At 31.1% G+C, this 12,098-nt stretch overlaps 1 long non-coding RNA gene across 2 annotated transcripts in view; it reads left to right on the top strand.

The window, feature by feature from the left end:
• Positions 1 to 10,984, top strand: part of LOC127705785 (uncharacterized) — an 86,797-nt gene extending 75,813 nt beyond the window's left edge. For both annotated transcript variants that reach the window (XR_007984031.1, XR_007984032.1), the window contains exons 3-4: positions 8,392 to 8,523; positions 10,610 to 10,984. This is a non-coding gene — a long non-coding RNA (uncharacterized LOC127705785). The remainder of the gene's footprint in view (positions 1 to 8,391; positions 8,524 to 10,609) is intronic.
• The last annotated feature ends 1,114 nt before the right edge of the window (positions 10,985 to 12,098 follow it).

Below are 12,098 nucleotides of genomic sequence, written 5' to 3'. Positions count from 1 at the left end.
TCAGACTTTTAGACTTTTGTAGTGTAACTCAATGAGGAAAACTAAGCACTCTGCCCAATCAGGGGCCGGACACAACTTTCACGAAATAATCTAAGTTAATGATTTGATAGTAGATATTTTGAAAGTTTAAAAAAAATCGTTTAAAAGAATCCCTAAAAACTTGTGTATATGAAAAGAAATTGCAGTTTTATTAGTTTATCATAGTTACGATACAATTTATACATTTAGAGCTTTATTGTATGACGTTGGAATCCGGTGAAACACTAAATGTCCCCGTTTACAGTACTTTGAACCTTCATAATTTGTCGTTAAAAGGCTTTTATGGTTAGCTTTTTCGATTAATGAATAAAGCATTGTGTGTGATGTTTGAATAAGATAAAATAATAAATATAAGTGACTGCAGACTTTGAATATCAAGTCATACTGCATGCCACTCATGATCTGCATTTTAGTCAAATTTGCTAGCTAAACGATAAAATTTAAAAAAAATGCACCAGGCGACTTTTTGACGACCAATCTTAAATTCAAGCAAAATTATTTTTTTAGGACTGTACAACTTTTTAGCAGTGCAATATGAAGTGAAATTAAATCTTTTAATAATCGACTTTTTCCTATTCCGTCACCGCACCATAGTATGTGCAGTTATGGTTTAAAAGATACAATGGCTGCTACCATGAAGACTGCAACTTCGGGTGACATTCGCAATGGCCGCGATGTATAGATGTGCACCTGATGGCGTCAGTTTCTCTTCGATTTATGAGTTTAAATATCCCTTTTGTATCTTCCGCCTCTAATTTGTCTATGAGTTTTGAAATTAGCTGTCGTTACCATAGAAACAAATAAAATGTGAAATATTAAAATTTTTTCCAAACTTGATGAAAATTTAAAGAGCTGTCTTTTTTTCGATTTTTATTTAAATTTCAACGAGCCAAAGTTGTGTGGAAAAAGTATACCAAAATCTATGACATATCCCAACTACTGTACCTTAACTTTTATCATTTTCAAAATAAACAAATCAATATTGTAGCAGGTTGGTTAAAAATATGTCGGTATAGCAATATAATATGATATACAAAAAATATCATTATCCAAAAATTTCAACAATAATTATTATCAAAAGGATATGTACTGGTGTATTTACGTTATTATAAGAACATACTAGTACATTGAAAATGGACTAGAAGGCTTCGAAATTTTGTTATTGTAGTACATTATTGTCGAAAAGAAATGGTAAAAGTCCCATAACTCCCGTAAAAATGGTCAAACCGAACTAACGATAATGTGTGGTAATGATAATATTAAGACAAAAAAAACCCTACCAAGTGTTGACGCGTTCTGTCAAACGGTCTCTGAGTTTTGTTTGGACGGACAGAGATTATAAATATATCCCCACAACGCGAGCGGAAATTTCGTCTAACAATTAGCGCAATCGTATACCCTTATGTTGGTGCAAATGATACATGTTATTCTAAAAATTGTTGATACAAACATATAAACTGCATAAAATGACGCATTTGTTTTTGCATATTTTTCATGTGATACGGATATTCTATCTGTTTTGCAATGAAGCATACTGGTATATTATAGATTACCCCTAATGCACATTTATTACAGCTCTTAGATGAAACCGATTTCACTATTCATCTGCCATCAAAACCATTTCCAGAAAATATTGAAGTTGACAATGTCAGAAATTTCAAAAATTAAAATAACAAAAATTCCTAAATTTTCTAAAAAGTTAAAATTTTGAGGAAATGAGAGGTATAAATTGACCAAAAGGGACTTTATATTTAAGACTAAAAGGTATATTAGTGGTATTTATCATCTTAGAGTCATCTTTTGTATGCAGATGAGATGAATATTCGATCATTTATTGGTCTACACTATATATTCTATCATGATGCGGCGTGAATAGGATTTTTGGAAGAAATTTTGCTCAAATCGCTGTAGATGTTGCCTTACATTATACTAGATTTCTCTCGAAGTATTAAACTGATTATGACAAAACTAGACATTAATGCTTGAAATAACCAGTATTACAAATGATAAAAATCACATTCAGTTTATTCAACAAAAAAGTCTTCTTTATGTGTAATACCACCAAATCATAGTACGTCACATCCGGTTTCAGACGAAAAAGGGTAGAAAAAAAATATTCCCTTGAATTTAACATTTGTAGGAAATTAATCATACATTTCATTACAGTAAAAAAATTCTGAGTCATAAACATATATCAGGCTTGGGTGTTTCAAAGCACCATTCTTTTTTATTTTGGTGCTATTATAAAATGTGTTGGAAACTAGAGGCTCTCAAGAGCCTGTGTCGCTTACCTGATTCTACTTTGGTTTTGGAAATTATGTAAAAATAGATTAAAATCATAACAGATACCCTAATAATGATTGAGGCCAAATTTGGTTTAATATTGGCCCCGTAATTTAATCAAAAGCAGAAGACTTTTGTAAAGTTTACAGAAATTACCAATTAATTCATTGGAATTGAAGAAAATAACTTTATAAGGACAAAAACTCCATCAAGATGTCAATTGACTATTTTGCTTATGTTGACTCATGTATAGATCTTCTTTTCTTGATATTTTTGCAGTTTACAGTATATCTCAATCTATAAAGATACATGTATTGAGGTCTTCATCAGCACCTCACAAGGAACATTTATGCTTTAAACTATACTTTTTTACTTACACGGAGTCCAAAAAATAGAGTTTGTAGTTCTTCATTTACAAATATACACGGAGTCCAAAAATATAGAGTTTGTAGTTCTTTACTTACACGGAGTCAAAAAATATAGAGTTTGTGGCTCTTTACTTACACGGAGTCCAAAAATATAGAGTTTGTAGTTCTTAACTTGCACGGAGTCCAAAAATATAGAGTTTGTAGTTCTTTACTTACACAGAGTCCAAAAATATAGAGTTTGTAGTTCTTTACTTACACAGAGTTCAAAAATATAGAGCTTGTAGTTCTTTACTTACAAATGAGAAAGATGATCAGATACTTCCTGTTTAAAATAATAGTCAATTACGGTGTAATCTGATAGCTTACTTTTCACTGATTCCAAAAAAATGTATGATTTCTATCTATTTCCCTTTGAAATAAGTGAGATAATTTGCTATTTCCGGTGTACAAAATGCCACTTCTGGAGTCGTGTGATAGCTTTCATTATACTAATTCGAAAAAATAAATATATAGTTTGATATTGCTTACTATGAGATAAGGGTTTTTGCTTAAATCGAGAGATGTTATTGGCTACTTCCTGTATAAAAAATGCCTCTTCCGATGTCATATGATAGCTTTTATTACACTAATTCGAAAAATATACGGGTTCTTTATACTTTTGCTTCCAATAAGGGAGATACTTCGCTATTTCCGGTTTTCAAAATGTCACTTTCGGTTGATATGAAAATATGGTATTAAGATACTTTAACATTTTAACTTTAAAATAAGTGCAAAATATGATACTTCCGGTTTACACTAGGTCACTTCCAGTAGACCTTTTTTCAAGATGATAGGTCGTCCAACCTAATGAAAAAGGCCTACATGGCTTTTTGATGTACCAAATTACCAATATGAAGTTAAAGCAAAGGTCAAAATCTAGATCGTCAAATTTAACTTTGATCTTGACCTCAATTTCAAGATCGAAGTTCAAAGATCTTATATCAAAAGACCCCTGGTCGGTCCCTAATATGTATGTCTATCCTACCAAACAGCTTATTTTGAATATTTAAGAGGAGAAAACTCCTATAGAAAATAACCGGAGCACTTCGATCCAACGTTTTAAAGAAGCATCATGTCGCAACTCACAATTTGCCAAGACTTTATCTTGATAAATTTTATGGTTTCTGAGGAATTGCGATAACAAGCTCACTTCATAATTTAGAACCTGACCTTGACTTCAATTTCTTGCTTACCGACCAAGGACCTCTTATCAAAGCTTCTAGGTCTTAATGACTTAAGGTTTTTGAATTACCCGACATACCACTCATTTCAAACACGAAAAGGGAAATAACTCTCATTACATATAACCGGGCCGCTTAGGTCATCCTCAGTAATCAACGAACATTATTTCTTGGCAGAAGCGATAACGAGAAAAACAGTTTACGGGGAGATAACTCCCATAAAGAAAAGTTTTCGATTAGAAAGGGTAAGTTACATACGATCTAATCGACATGCATGTTGCAAAACGAAAATCAAAAGGTCTGTACGACCGAATTATCCACTGTAAAGGAGTAAAAGTATTTGAAGCTAAGCGTTTTTACTGAAAAAAGTTGCACAGAATCATGCCATTTTCATATGAAATATATATTTGGTTTTTCTAAATGGTTGTTAATCACGAATCAGGTATGGAAAATGACAAATTGTGAAATACTATCTCTTCCGTATGATATTCTGAAAAGTGTCAATAATTATTAACCCTACATGTACTTTCTTAAATGTTTAAATAATGAGCATATTTTAATCAAATTTTTGCATAAACATATCATCAGCGACATTTACTACCAATTTCCTCGTCAAAATTACTCCATCAGGCGCCCCTGATGTAATCTTAAACAAATTAAACTAACAGACTACGTATTAAATAAATCGAAATGCGAGTGTGTTCCTGTCATATTTATTCATTCCTAGATGAACAAGAAAGCAAGAGCTAACAGATGATTGAAGATCTATTCACGATAAATTAATTACTGATATTAAGTAAGAAAACTAAGCAGTTGATATACAATTCCTTCCAACTTGCATCTACTAATTCCCATCTGCTGTCACATATGCTATTAATAGTAATTATAATATAGGATACTTCCTCTAATAAATGCATTTAAATTGAAATTCCTGTCAAGAACATAGTAAATGCTTCGTTTCTGATCTGATGGATTAAAAGAGACAAATAATAATAGTCTACCATTTGACATATGAAACGATTTCCTTTGATCTGATTCTCTAGGAGCGTCAGCCTATTATGAAAGTCAAATAACTGATGCAAAAACAAACTCAAAACTTAATAGCATCTACTGAATACTGAACCATACACAGTTATCTTAGAACAGTCAAATTTGATGCAATTTTGTTAACTCCTTATATCTTCATGGTTAAATTACCTTCCACTAGAATATAATTTACCTAAGCACAGAAGAATATCACACAAGTGAAACACCATTAATCAAACAATTTAAGATTAGGTAAAGAAGTAATTTTGTCCAAATAGAAAAAACAAGTTTCTCTTAATTTGTGCATAACGCTATATATCTGAAGGTCCACCGTTTTCTATGTGGGGAAATGCCTGTGCTGGGTTGGGAATATGACACTTGTTTTCCATTCGTTTGCGTTCGGGCTTTGTTTTGCCATATCATAGAGGATTTTCCGTTTTGAATTTTCCTTGGAGTTCTGTATTTTTGTTATTTTACTTTTTTTTAAACAATACTTCCAAGATATTATATTTATGAATACTTTAAAGTACAGTCCTTTTTGATAACTTTTCCAAATTCATTGGATATAACAACCTTAGATTTGTATAAATTAAATGAGAAGTTTCATTTTGAATAATTCTGGTATTAAAACAACACCACCTGCATACATAAGACACGATACTTTTCTGCTGGCAATGGTTGTGGGATCACATAAGTTATCCAGAATTAGATAAGGAGATGTGATATGATTGTCAATGAGACAACCAACCAAATGAAGCGGGTTTAAGCATCTATAGATCACCGTACGGCTTTCAGCAATGAGCAAAACCCATATAGTATAGTCAGCTATAAAAGGCTCCGACATGACAAAATGTGAACGAATTCAAACGAAAAAAAAAACAACAAAACAAAACAAAACAAAACAATGGCCTGATTAATAGAAAAGCAATAAACAAAAAACAAATACGACAGACAGCAACAACGACAATCACTGAATTACGGGCTTCTGACTTGGGACAGGCACATATAAAATGAGGCTGGGTTCAACATTTTTGTAAGCGCTCAACCCTTCCCCTAACCAGAGATAGTGATGTAACAGCACAGCATAAGAACAGACTGTAAAAATCAGTTGAAAATTGCTTGACTCATTATATCGGCACGATGCAAAAAAAAAAACAACAAAAAAACTACAACAAAAAAAACGAACATAAAGACAATAGACGCAAAGAACCGATCTTAGAGTACTCGCAGTTACTGAACGCTAGTTGACAATGACAACTAATAATTAAATCATGTTCTCTCAGACTAAAGTATCAGTCAATACACACCAAATATCCGTTGGATGTTTACTAATTGATAAATATCCTGAACATAATTATCAAAAAGACTGTGTACTGAATAAATAAATATCCTGAACATATCATTAAGAGACGAGGAGGTAGAGGGCTTAAAATACACCCTTGTTTGCTCCAATACTTAGAAAAAGACTTGTTTCTATTTCTGTAATTCAAATTGCATATTTGACTCCTTTGCACATATTTTAAGAATATTAAAAAAAAACGAATAAATTGAGATTATATAATAAGATAGTTTATATACATGTAGCAATGTTTCTCTATTGACTGTACCAAAAGAATTCCTTAAATCTGTAAAACAAATATTCAACGATTTAGACAATTAGCTTTATATATAATAGATATTCCAGATTTAAGATAAAATAACTAGTTCAAAAAAGCTTTTAAATCCAATTTGTTAATAAAAAAACCCAAACAATTAGACACAGAAACTCCTCTAATAAAAGAGGTCACTGAAGCGTCCTCCTATGACAATTGGATTTATAGAGTTTCCCTTCCATAAATCAGGATGAATTCCTGATTTGAAATAGCACACACACTTGTTTTGCCTTCTGGGGAAAATGCGTTTTCAGTTCTAACTTCATTCAAATAAAAAAAAAATATACATACATCTATATAATGTTTTAGAAAAAAGCCAAATCGCTAGAATGTAAATGAGTATGTAATGTTGGATAAATCAATAAATTTAGACGAAATATGAACATTTTAACCTTTTGGATACAAAATACCTAGACCGGTAAATATAAAAGTAAACCAAACCCTCCAATCATATCTTAGTTTGAATAATTATTCAAATAAATATTTCAGAAGTAAAATTCCTTTAGCAGGAAAATATGATCTTCATATTTTAGCTCAAATCCTCTATGGGTTTTAGAACAAACAAACGGTTTACGTCTGTAATGTCTGTTTCCAGATTTCTGTTAACGAAAAAGAGTAAAATTTCAACAAGATCTCACAAATGTAAATCCCATAAAACAAATTTGTGTTACATCGAAATCTGAGTCGTCTAACTGAGGTCACACTGTAGTCTTATTCTAAAATACGTTTCTTGTGTGCTAGAAACAGATATTATCATTATCTAGGAATTTGTCTATACATTTCATTTTTAAAGTTTGAATACTGTTTGACTCTGTTAAAATTCTTTGTCGATTTATAAACGGACTTGAAACAAAATGAGCCAGTTTGATATTTACTGACTGATACTTTAGTCTGGTAGAATATAATTTATTTATTAGTTGTAATTGTCAACTAGCTTTCAGTAATTGAAATGTTTCATATTTTTTTTATGTCGGGTCCTTTTATAGCCGACTTTACGTTATGGATTTTTCTCATTGTTAAAGGCCGTACGGTTGCCTATAGCTTACATCCACTTCATTTGAACTTTGATGGATAGTTGTCTCATTGGAAATCATACCCCATCTCCTTATTTTTATATGAGATGGAGAAATGTGATTAATGTCCTCTCAGTATGAATTAATATGATTTTATTGTCAACAGCAAACGCTGAACAGATACATGCAGACCTTTTAACGTTTATTTCTGTCACAGCGTCAGGCCGGACGTTCGGCCATTGTTTTTCCATTTACCAATTTTTCTTTTCATGATTGATTTTTTTCTAAAGTCAATTGAATTCGGTATTTACTTCCCTATGAAGTAAAACGATAATTTTCTACTTCTCGGTCACCTGTTTGATTTCAATAAAAATTTAATGAAATTTGACACAGACTTAATGTACTGTTTGAATGGCGACCGGATATTGTTGAACCGGTTGTAATTACACAAGTCAGTTGCCTAGAACGAACAGTTACTTAAACTCACTTTTCACTAAAAGAGTCATTTTCTCCTTAAAACAACTTTAACCGTTTTTGTTGGTTATTTGCCGCTTTAGATAAATTATTTGTTTTCAAGCTTGACAGTAGCGCAGCTAACGAAACTATATGTCAGAAAACAGAAGTCAACCGGTATAACAAAAGCAATAACATGCAATTGAAACAAAAGAAAAAGTAACTATTACACCAACATGAAAGCATGTTTTAGTGAATAACTTCTGTGTTATGTTTCAGTGTCATGTTACAACATATTAATGCTTTGTTAGTCAAACGTACTAGTTCACTTTTTCAGGATCAATGCTAGGAAAATTAAAGAAACGAAATTACGATACGCTACAACAAACATTACGGAAACATCATGGTTACTATAGATACAGACCAGATAATTTTATAGATAGGTTATTTCAAATGTTTGACAGAAATGGTAAGTATCTCTATGTGTATCGTATGTGAATAAAGGAACAACTGCATTTTATGTCTTATCCTTACTTGTGTTAACGTCGCTAATTTTAAAGACATTGGTCAAGTTATTTGTTTATCGGAATTTTATATTTGTATATATATCATGGAAAAGGTAACTAAGTATGTCTGGAGTTCATTAATAACATTGTACAAAATATTACAAGTGCATTTTGATTACCAATATGCTAACATATCTGATTTTTAATTTATCTGTTTAAGGAACATTTCATGCATGTTAATTAAGGAAGACTGTTATATAACTCAGTGATTTATCGTTACATTGATAAAGCCACTTGATTCTAAAGTCTATTTCTTATTACTATTAAAGTCATATGAAACGAATTTTTTTGTAATTTTAATGTTTTCCAAATAATTGAACCAATGCATGCATATATACTAAACTCAGTCCTGTATGCATGTTTTTTTTTAAATTTATTACGAATTTATAACGTATTATCGACAAATAATATTTCAATCAGTGATTGTTGTTAGCAAGCTAATTAACTTTAGAGTCTGTTGCCGAAGTTAACCGGATTGGGACATTGATAAACAATCATCACAGAACATGTGGAGCACATAAGATATAAGTGAATTGACAGAGCCATGCTTTTTTTTTATCCGTTCCAATTTAATTTTGTTCTTTAAGAATCAGTAAATTGTCATTAACCATCCAGTGCACGTTTGTTTACATTCTTTAATCACGCGTTCCCCTCGCACTAGCGCTGTGCGGTGACCGAAGTTCTAACGAGATAATACATACGGGAAAATATCGGCGAATTAGTATACGGCAAAGCAGTGATTCAATAGCAGTACATTTATGAAGATTTTGATAATATAAAGGATTTTTTTTTACAATAAAGTTCACGTACACTTGTTTCATAGTAAAACTTAGCCATTCAAGTATATAAAAGATATTCAATTAAAAAAAAGAAGTTTCATATAATCGAATGGACAATTGGTCACATTTTTTGAATTCTTAACTTTTTGTAAATATAAATCTTGACATCAGTGTTATGTGTACTAAAAGTAGTTTATCCTTCACTGAAAATATAAATGTACAAATAAACGTATGCATTATTCTATAGTGTACTAATATCGTTTCCAGACATCCTGCTTCAATTAGGAACGAAAGGCAAGATTCTAATTGCTTTACACAACAATTCATTTTGGTGTCATCTTCGCATGCTGTGTCCAAGCAATGCAGATTTTTAATGAAATAGACATTGGTTGAAAAATAAAAAAAGAAAACATTTGAGGAAGAGTTTGCAGTGTGTAAAATATGCGTTCAATGTCGAAACATTTGTCGTATATTTCTCATTTTGTAAATTCGAAAAGATGTTATAGATATCATTAAGTTGAAACTTTCAAATTACAAAATAAAAAATATAACACAAAACCTTTATTTGTAATTGGTACGGAACATACATTGTAAGAAGAGATCGCCGAGTTTCTAAACCTTGTACACATCAATTTTCCGACACTGCACGTATATTATAAAGATAAGAAGATGTGGTATAATTGCCAATGAGACAACTCTCCACCAGAGACCAAATGACGTAGAAGTTAACAACTATAGATCACCGTACGGCCTTCAACAATCAGCAAAACCCATACCGCACAGTAAGCTATAAAAGGTCCCGAAATAACAAATGTAAAACAATTCAAACGAAAAAACTAACGACCTGATTTATGTGCAAAACAATAGACTAAAACAAATATGATATACATCAACAAACGACGACCACTCAATTGCAGGCTCCTGTCTTTGGACAGGCACATAATGTGGTGGGGTTAAAAATTTTTGCTGGCTCCAAACCCTTCCCCTTGTATATTTATCTATTTCATTCAGTAAAAGTAATTGCATTATTTTATTTTAGGGTGTTCACACTTTATGTACATGTCCATATATCTAAAGTGTCGTTAGATTTCCATAAACATACATTCTTCTACAATGAACGGGATTCAAAATCGTTCTTATTCCGTACAAGTAATACATGATATAACGACAGCGACTGGCGAGATATGTAGTTGTCACTCTTCTTTTTCAGATGATGGTTGTATACAGAAAAAAGAATTCGAAACAATAATTGGCTTCATCATTTCGTAAATGCTAAACTGAATAAATCAACATTCCATAACTGTAAACATGGAAGCAAAATCCAAATGAAGTCCAGATTACAGTTATAAAAAATCCGGTAGATCAAAGTACATGGATTTTAAACATAAAAGGAAAATTCTTTTTCTAACATTATCTCTAATTCTTTGCTACTGACAGTGAATGGTGTAAAGATCTAACTAATCTGATATTGAAGAATATTTTAGTGCTTTATAGAACATTGGCATATTTTTAAGCATCTAAAAAGGATTCCTTCTATATATATGTTATCAAGTCTAATGCAAAAATAAATTATGGCTTCTGGTTATTTATTGGAGATTTTACCATGCCCATATTTTCGTAAACATAGGATATACCCATGATAAAATCTAAAATAAACCAAGAAATGTCATAAATTATATCGAATCTTATAGAATAAAGAGCATAAAATGTGTACCTTTAGGTTCTCGCAATACAATGGATATTTCTGAACAGACCGCAAAATTATAAAAGCTTGAAGATAGCCCAAAAGCGCAATTTTGAAAGTTTTTTGTAAATATTAAATATGTGTCCCAAAAAAGTTCAGGAAAGGTGTCGTATACCTAAACCAAAATTCTGTAGGAATCAAAGCTATGTACAATCTTGAGGATACATTTTACGTCATATTGGTTAGCGACGTCCTTCCATGCAAAATTTGTCAGATATATACACGTAGAATTTGCAATTTTGTAATGAAATTAAAAAAATTCGACAACATTAGGTATCATTTTGACTGACAGGATTGGAGTAAGAACAGGCAATTGACTCACTTAACATCTGTTTCTTAATGTATGTGTTCTTAAAATATACCGTCGAAAATTACTTCTGTAAAATCGGATTCATGTTATAACCGCCACCGTAAAATGTGTATGTTTACTAGCTTGATAGATAACATTTTTAATTGTGAAACATTACTTTTGTATTTAAATTGTCATTTCTTGCGATTTTCAGAATTTTAAACAATATAAAACGGTTGTACCAAAATATTTTGGAACATTGTCCGATATAAGTTTATCGAAAAAGTTCGGGTTTAAACGTATATTATATAAAACGACGTTCTTGTTATAAAACATTTTAAAATCTTAATATATATATATATATTTTTTAAATAAACTATTTCATTTATTTGCATGTCTGTTTTCGATATACAGAATAAACCTTTTCAGCTAAAATCCACTCGGTCTCAATTTGGTTGATAACGTTTCATTTTGTCAGTTTTTATAGACGTTCCCTTTTTAAATATACCTTTAATTTTATCATACTCTTTTTGTGAATATTCGAATTTCTTAACTTGTTTATGGAATTTTTAATATAGCTTGCTTAACAATAGGAATGTCACAGAAATGTAAATTAAAACACCCTAGACAGTTGTATAAAATGACATTTGATAATGCTATGACCGG

The sequence above is a fragment of the Mytilus californianus genome, unplaced genomic scaffold (genome assembly GCF_021869535.1).
Source record: "Mytilus californianus isolate M0D057914Y unplaced genomic scaffold, xbMytCali1.0.p SCAF_6, whole genome shotgun sequence".
Taxonomy (NCBI): domain Eukaryota; kingdom Metazoa; phylum Mollusca; class Bivalvia; order Mytilida; family Mytilidae; genus Mytilus; species Mytilus californianus.
The sequence above is the reverse complement of the archived record's forward strand: the minus strand, read 5'-3'. Positions and strand labels throughout refer to the sequence as shown.